Raw genomic sequence first — 9,696 nt, 5'->3', positions numbered from 1 at the left:
TGTCCGGGGTTTTGTTCCTCCCTTGCGACCTGTGCTGGCTGGGATTGGCTCTAGCAGACCCCCGTGACCCTGTAGTTAGGATATAGCGGGTAGGATAATGGATGGATAGATATATTCTGATAAACATTTTTAGTTGAACCAAAAGAAAATTATTTTAGATTTACAAGCTCTACTACGGATTTATGCATTTATACCACTAACTATACTGAATTTATGAAATGTTTAATCGGTAGCTACAGTGTTCAATCTAGATTTGACTATTGAAGTTTTTAAAAGAAATCATATGCTTCCAAAAACTTGATATGAAAATAACAGTTTCTGTAACAGGAGTTTTATACTTTTTGCAATCAGTTATGCTTCCCTTTAATGTATCATCTGGTAATGGAATCTTTTTCCTTTGTAGTCACGTCCGCCCAGTCAAGCTTTCACAAAGGCCTAAATTAAATTTCTCCCTGCAGCTCCTATTTTGTATTGCAGCAGATGCTAATTTCTAATCATTTTTTCAGGTATCTCTTAGTTTTTTTGCCAATATGAGTTCTACATATATATAAAAGACAGTGGAGACATTGTTACTTTTTGCAGACTATATTTTGATTAAATCAGTTTTAAGACTATGATTGTTCTAAGATAGTTATATATCTTTCAACAGTCTCCTCTGTCTAGTCTTTGATGTTTTTTTTCCATGGGTGTAAACCATGTTTCTTCTAGATTCTGTTATTAGTTCTTTGCTTTTTTCAACATTTAGTTTTGGAAGAGACTTATCTCACTAGTTACAAAAATGATTCCTACTAGAACATCCATCCATTATCCAACCCACTATATCCTAATACAGGGTCACGGGGGTCTGCTGGAGCCAATCCCAGCCAACACAGGGCGCAAGGCAGGAACAAACCCCGGGCTGGGTGCCAGCCCACCACAGGGTACACACACACACTCCCACACACCATGCGCACACTATGGACAATTTAGGATCGCCAATGCAGCTAACCTGCATGTCTTTGGACTGTGCGAGGAAACCGGAGCAACCGGACGAAACCCACACAGACACGGGGGAGAACATGCAAACTCCACGCAGGGAGGACCTGGGAAGTGAACCCACATCTCCTTACTGTGAGGCAGCAGCACTACCACTGCGCAACTGTGCCATCCCCTACTAGAACATGACTTATTTAATTTTCATTCAAAAGGCGCTGACTGATGAGCTGATTTTAAGATGAACCTTTTTTCACATTTACTGCAAAAACCAGTAGTGTAAAGAATGTACAAAAGAGGCAAAAGAACAACTCTCTGTGAGGACCCAGTGGGTGAGGACAGTATGTCAGACAGGTAAATATTTACTTTCATGCTTTGAAACCTGTCTGTTGAACTTGATGGGGAGACCAATTGACATTTTAAAATCTGTACTAAAATCTTTAAGAAGTGTCCCTGCACTAAGATGTGACTGCCTGGTATTAATAGCTGATAAGAAGTCTACTTACAGGAGCCTTGCAGGAGTCTTGATGCCCTCCAAGTTCTAAATTAAGGTTTTTGGAGATTTTATTTTCAGCCTATAGATATCACTGTAGACCATTTCCACAGCTTTGAAACCTTCTGCTGTTTGAATGACAACCTGAAAATTTGATAACAAAAATACAACAGAACTGCTCTGTACAAGATTTCAGGAGTCTTCCACTAAAATGATCTGGCCCAGGACTTTGATTTGTTTTAATTTCCTGAAAATGTTCTCTCCCTTATTAGAAATCTCTCCTTGATGTTTGCACTTGCTCAATAAAATCCAGCTCTTGATTTCTTAAGTAAAATTCATTACACTCATTAGTTAAATAAGAGTTGGAGGTAAAACCAGAAATCCCTAGATGTTTATTGTTTTTTAACTATTTTAATGTCTCGCAACAAAGAGCTTAAATTATGTGTGGACAACTTCTGTTAACTTTTTTCTATATAATGAAGTTTAGCTTATTTATTTCCAAGCTTTAAATGCCACTGTACTGCCCTTGTTTCATTAGTAATACTTTGACTAAAAGCCATTTTCATTTTATATAATAATGACATGGATTAGATGAACCAGGGTTAGGTGTTAGGATAGATTTTAATGCCTTTATTGCCTTTAGTTAGGATAAGCACCTCATTACAAAAATTATCATAGCTACTTAAAACATCAAAAAGTTCACCTAGGTCCTTGTTAGTATCTTTAAACTGATCAAAATCTGTAAACTGAGAGCATCCTTGCAGGCACTGAAAAGAATCTTCAATCCAGAGCATAATGGTGTTTTTGTGTACAGTGATCCCTCCTCCATCGCGGGGGTTGCGTTCCAGAACCCCCTGCGAAAGGTGAAAATCCACGAAGTAAAAACCATATGTTTATATGTTTATTTTTTTATTGTCACGCTTGGGTCACAGATTTGCACAGAAACACAGGAGGGTGTAGAGAGACAGGAACTTTATTCAAACACTGCAAACAAACGTTTGTCTCTTTTTCAAAAGTTTAAACATGCTCCATGACAAGACAGAGATGACAGTTCCGTCTCACAATTAAAAGAATGCAAACATACCTTCCTCTTCAAAGGAGTGCGCATCAGGAGCACAGAATGTCAGAGAGAGAGAGAGAGAGAGAGAGAGAAAAGCAAACAATCAAAAATCAATTGGTGCTGTTCGAGCTTTTAAGTATGTGAAGTACTATGCGGGAAGCATATCGCTTGACAAAGCAGCTAAGCCTAAGGAAGACTAAGACTAAGCCCAGCAAGGAAGGGAGCAATGTGAAGGTAGTCTTTCTGCATTTTTTAGATGAGTGTCCGTATCCTCTAGAGGTGCAAACAGCCCCCCTGCTCACACTCCCTCCATCAGGAGCAGAGAATGTCAGAGCAAGAGAGAGAGAGAGAGAAAAGCAAACAATCAAAAATCAATAGGTGCTGTTTGGGCTTTTAAGTATGCGAAGCACCATGCGGGAAGCACATTGCGCAACAAAGTAACAAGTAAGCCCAGCAAGGAATGGAGCAATGTGAAGGTAGTCTTTCAGTGTTTTTTGAGGAGCGTCCATATCCTCTAGGGGTGCAAACAGCCACCCTGCTCACAATATATTTGAGGAGTTTTATTTAATACGTAATACGTGCTCTGATTTGGTAGCTTCTCAGCCATCTGCCAATAGGGTCCCTTGTATGAAATCAACTGGGCAAACCAACTGAGGAAGCATGTACCAGAAATTAAAAGACCCATTGTCCACTGAAACCCACGAACCAGCGAAAAATCCGCGATATATATTTAAATATGCTTACATATAAAATCTGCGATAGAGTGAAGCTGTGAAAGTCGAAGCACAATATAGCGAGGGATTATTGTACTTTTTTCTTTTTTTAACACTGTCTTATAAATGTGAAGAATGTAAACTCAGCTGTGATCAGAAGAGGTTTGTGACAGTTTGGTTATCGATTTGCATGTTCCCTTAATTGTTCCATAGAAAATGTTAACAGTTTTGATGGGCAAGTTACATACTGATAGAAATTTGTCAGAGACATATTCATATTACAGTGATTGAAGTCCCCAAGAACAAAATGCAGCTTCTCTGGTAAAAGTGACTACAAACTTTCTACCATATTCCTAATTATCTCTGTTATAATAGTAGAGTTTGCCTTGGAATGATAGTATACATTTGTAACAAATACTTATGGAAATGCATAAGGTAAATCGAAAGGTCTAATGGAAACACACAGCAACTCAGCCTATGCAGAACACACTGTTTATCTGATGGTTATTGATTTATACCATCTTTCATTTATACTGTATATAAATTGATTCCACCTCTTTACCCTTTACCTGCAAAATCGCTGTCTTGATCCATTCTTTCTGCTGCAGCAATCCTTTAATCATAAGCTCTGCATCACATATCGTCTCAGAGAGCTGTGTATTCGTAAAATCCATAATGTGTAATTGTCTGTAGTTCCGCTGAAAACAAGTGTTAGTGTGTAATTCAGTTTATTGAGTAAAGAATACACATTAACCATAATTATAGTAGGAACAGGAAAGTAGCAAGTCAACTTTTGTCTTCTCAGGCTCAAATAAACACCTCCATGTCTGCCTCATTTATATGTCTTGCATGTGCTGCTTTGGTAAAAGTCATTCTGGTACTTAAAAGTGCAAAAGCATAGGAGCAACTTTGTTGGTAATTAGTACTAGTCACATCCCATCGAAGAATGAACTCCTAGTTGTGCTGAAATCTCTCACACTGAATTTAAGACACATATGGATGACAGCAACTGAAGTGGAAAAGTATACCCAAAACAATAAAACGTGACTCCATAACATCTTACAGTATATATAATTCGCCAGCCTACTCACTCACTCACTCACTCACTCACTCACTCACTCACTCACTCACTCACTCACTCACTCACTCACTCACTCACTCACTCACTCACTCACTCACTCACTCACTCACTCACTCACTCACTCACTCACTCACTCACGTCTGTCCGAAGCCGAATGCGCAGTCGCCTTTTGCGCAGCTGCCTAAAAAACCTTACGAGACCGACATCGCGGTAGGCGGCGGATTTACGGCCGCGAAAATTCAAAGAGAAAGGCGACTTCGATCGACATCCAACCCCAACATCGTGGAAGGCAGCGGATTTACAGCCGCAAAAATTCAAAGAGAAAGGCGACTCCGATTAAAGCTCTAGAGGCCTGAAAGGCGATTTCGACTACAGCTCGAGGCCTAATTACGCATTCATTCAATACATGTATATCAGATTTGTGGTGCTTATACTTATTATACTATTCCACTCGTGCCCGTTTCATCTTACGTTGTCGAAATGGGCTCTTTCTCTAGTATTTAATAATTATGTTCCTTTATCCCCAGTGAAAACATGATAATGTGATTCAAAATAAAGCAAAACAAATATAAAGTACTTGGATACGTCTAAATCAACAGTTACCATTCAGTTCTGCTATTTTACAGTTAATTTTACAATTATTTCAATCTGTTTTCAGTAGTTATTTATATAAGACCCTTACTGTTATATTTATTAAATTTACATAATTTTCAGATTGTATCTGGTAGGTATTGTTTATGGCACATCTATTCAACAATGGCTCCCAAGTTGAATGCATCCTTCAAAAGTTGTATTTGTGAACCACAAGAAAAGTCCCCAGACTTCCATGTTTTATTAGAACAACCTTAATTTTCAGATTTGTGTTTAAATAAATTCATACAAAAAAAGCCAAATACATTTACTTACTGCTGGCTTGCATACTGAATATTTTTTTGTTTCTCAATGTTTCTCTTCAATAACAAAATCATTACAAAAACTTATTTTCTTACAAGCCTTTGATGTTGTAGGATGCACTAGCCCTAGCCTCATATGGACTACATTTGGCACCAGGAATATGTTGCTATATTTAAAACATAAAATAATTCGTCTGCAAATAAATTAAAAGCCCTATATACAGTGATAGGCTTACCCGTGTTTCCTAATTTTAACTACTTGACAATGCAAAAGCCTTAGCTTACTGTCTTATGTAAGAACATATGACGATACTGTGCAGTATATACAAAAAATAAAAACTTTTAATTGAATTATTCTAAATTTATGTTACATTACAGTAAGGGATAGATACTGTTTATAAATAAACTGTAAAAAGGTTTCTGAAAGATTACCTTGCTTGATAAAACGCAAAAAAAAATTCTCTAAAAACTTCAGTTATATTTTCCATTGCTTACAGAAGCAGTTTCATATTGTAATGTAGTTAGCTCTAAAATCCACGGAAGAGTCTGATAAAATCAATTATAATTAAAGTTCTAATACATGAAAAAACAGAAGATTTTATTCCTATTGAATTTGCCTTGACTTAGAAAACATATGTTTTTTCTGATTTACTATCCACTTAGATATGGCTTTGCTAAAATTTACAAAATAAATATTTGTAGCTTTATGGGTCTTTAATGGGCAATTTTTCATATATATGGCTCTTTGTGGTTTAAGCGGTGGACACATTATTTCTTTGAAGTATTTCCCTAGATAGACAGCTTTTATATTTTCAGGCTATAAAGTGTAAAATTTTAATGGTTCTACTTAAATGAACATGAGTTCTTCTTCAAAAGTAATTTATAAAGAAATGTATTATGACATAACTAATACAGAGACTTTTAGACAATAAAGAAGAAGACTTGAAAAGGAAGCCTGTTAATCCTGAGTTTCAAGAATCATAGAAATCTGAACATTTTAAATTGCTATCCAGTAGGAAAAGTACACAATACAGTATGCAATAACATAAGGAATGACTCTTTGAAATGAATGTTTTCACCGTGAAACAGATGGATTAGTTCAAGGATGAATATGATATGTTGCACAGCAACTCATTTGTTAATGCAGCTGCCTCATGAATCCAGTGAACTAGTACTGCATACAAATCCCTACCTAAGTTGCTGTCCATGTGGAATGCCATATTCTCCCTTTGCCTGCATAAGTTTTCCTCCTACATCCCCAGTGTGCATGTTAGGTTGCTTGGTGATTCCAAAGTGGTCCTGTGTCAGTGCGGATGTGTATCTGACTGGACCCTATAACAGACTGTCACTCGGTCCAGAACTGTTTCTTCATTACCCTGAATTGGATTAAGCAGATTAGAAAATGTATGTACTGTATGATTATGTTATGTGATGAAGTTAACATGAATTATTAACACAATTTTTATATTTTTTATAGCAGTACATAAAGGATATGTCTGGTAGTTTTTCAAGTCAAATTTATTTCTATAAAAACATGCTATGTATACATTTTCTAAGCTACCTGCTTTCTATTAATTTAAAGAATATCTTATATTGATGCTTTCCATTGCAGTATATGGGGCACAGAAGAAGAACTTAAAAACTTATGAAATACGTAAATTTTTTAAAGACAACCTGCCATGCATGATAGCTCAGCACTTAGTCTTCCTGCACAATAACCTTACCCAAAGGGGGTGGTTTCCTTCTGTTACACCAAATCACAGTAAAATTTTGTGCCATGTGGTTGTTTTTTTTTGTTTACTTCTGCATTTATTTGAGAGTTCCCACAAGCGAATAGAAAACTTATTCTTAATACGAGAAAAATAGTACCTGGAATATATAATAAAATGATTATTTCCACATTCCTTTTCTTGTCACAAACATGTCAGAAATATGGAAGGTGCAGATCAATACTTGACAGCTTTCTTGGCTTGAAAAACAGACATATTTTGTACGTTTTTAAGCTTTGCATCCATGCCTCATATCCTCTATTGTAAAGTGCCAGAGCAGGCTTTTAATTTATAGAAAGCACTTAACTTTAGAATACAGTTTTGTGTGGCAAATACATATATACCATGTTTGCGAAGAAGTAACTTCAACTTGAGCATTATCAAACTTATTCTTGAACGTCACAATTCAATTTGTATTGCTAGAAAAGAAATACAGTAAATCTACAACCATTTGTAAGAAAATACATCTTTAGCAGACAGTGCTTAAGCCAGTTGATAAACAAAAGAAAAATAATTACATAATAACTTGCCATAAAAAGTTATTTTAAGACAAAGAGTTGTTAGGGGAGCATTTAAAGTTAGAAACATATCCATCTGTCAATTTATTTTCCAAAGGTAAGATGGAAAGTCAGCTCATTGCAGAATAAACTTGCATGTACTTCCAAACTTTCTCATAAAGGTCAAATTTATATTTGCCCTTCAAAATAATCTACACCTCTTTTGGGGTGTGTGAGTAAGACTTGGGCAATTGGAAAAAAAAAAAACTATGCAGAGAATGGGTTAGGGGAGGGGGGTCTAATATAATCAATTAACCCAAATCTAGGGGATAAAAATCTAAACTATACTGGAGATATAACCAAAAATGTATACCTCTCCAGTGTCTAATAATTTCTATAGATATGAAATGACAAAATGTCTGGTGTCCATGCCTGGGTGTTTTAAACAATTTCCCTCTGCTCTAATAACTACTGAAAACTATAATACCAAAATGATGCTCAACAAAGTCACACTAAAAATGTCTATGGAATATAATTAGTGAGGCGCTACCATTGTTTCATGTTTTCCCAGACTCTGTGGGATGAGCACAAAGCTGTATAATCTGCAGGAATTTTCTGCAGAGAAATTCACTGCCAGGCAAATGGAATAAAGCAGCTAAGTTCATCATTACTGTGCATATATACTATATGCAGTGTTTCATTTCCTGTTTTACAGGGAAGCTGTGAAAAGTGGATGTTGGCTCATTACTCAAAGCTAACATTTTCCACATTTTTGAAGTGTTAAGCACTCTTTTTTCAACCTCATTAAACAACTTCTGAGCAACTAAATGCTTGCCACTATAGACAAAGCTGCTTTACCATTACACGTGTGCACATATCTGCTGAAAGCTTGCAAACAAAACACCATCACACAGTGGCCTGCCTTAGGATTTACTGTCTGTACCATGTATCTCTAGCTGTGAAGTGTACAATATATTCAAACAGTATATTTGAGGACTTTCATTAAAAAACAGGAATGCTATATCACTGAAAATTGAGCATCTCAGTAAGATCACACTGTAGCCAACAACAGCATGACACAATAGAAGCAGTACCTCCATAATGGTGCAGACAGCGGAAAAAAGTGCACATACGTACATGACAGCAAGAATCAGCAGAGCTGGTAGCTAGAAAAGCCTAACAGATCATGTAATGCATTTCAAACTTTACATTTTTTCAAAGGTTCTGAAGCCTGTACAAGGACAACTATATCCAAAAGCAGAAGTGAGCTAAAATGTAATATATAATAATGCACTAAAATGCTTCATGTATGACAAATAGAAATTTCAAGTGAGCAAGGGAGCAGAATTCAATTCTTAAAATTATTTGGAATTGTTTACTTGTATGCTAGGCGTAGAATAACATTTTAGAGTAACATTAAATTATTTTGGGTGGCACGGTGGCGCAGTGGTAGCACTGCTGCCTCGCAGTAAGGAGACCTGGGATCACTTCCCAGTCCTCCCTGCGTGGAGTTTGCATGTTCTCCCCGTGTGGGTGTGGTGTTGTGGGTCCACAGCTCTCTTAGCAAAGGCCACTTTTATTTAAATAAATAATCACCACGCTTGCAGCGTTGCAAGGGGCATGGTAGTGTGGCTGAAGCGGTTTCCGGGTGGATTCGTGCTGCGGGCGTGTCTCACCTAAGTGCACAGGTGAGGGACGGTCCGCAGCGTAATTGATCCCGGGAACTGTTGATTGCCACAGCTGCCACATCCATTATATATAGAGAAGTCCGAGACGGTTAGGGAGGAGAAAAGAGAAGGAAACAGAGGCTGCAGAACAGGGTCGGATTTATATGAAAAGAGGCCCTAGGCTATTCCACTTATGAGGCCCTTTCACCTTCCATTTTTAAGTTTGTAAATATATAATAAAATTTTGCTAACAATTTGAATGTAGGCCCCTCTTGATCTTGAGGCCCTAGGCTGAAGCCTAGTTAGCCTATAGGAAAATCCGGCCCTGCTGCAGAAGGAAGGAAGGAAGGCTGGAAGGAAGGAAGGAAGGAACCGAGCGAGCGAAAGCCGGTGCAGGAAAGCGAGAGAGAGCAGGCTCGCGGCAGCTGAGCAGACAGCCTGGGTGTTTGACCGACACCCAGGGAATTAGTAGATGTGGTCACTCCGTAGAGATTACTTTTACGAAGGACGGGAGTGACCAGAAGATGAGTGACTCTCCGCTTAAGGCCGCA

Source organism: Erpetoichthys calabaricus, chromosome 3 (assembly GCF_900747795.2).
Source record: "Erpetoichthys calabaricus chromosome 3, fErpCal1.3, whole genome shotgun sequence".
In the NCBI taxonomy this organism is placed as follows: Eukaryota; Metazoa; Chordata; class Cladistia; order Polypteriformes; family Polypteridae; genus Erpetoichthys; species Erpetoichthys calabaricus.
Note: the sequence above shows the minus strand (reverse complement) of the source record.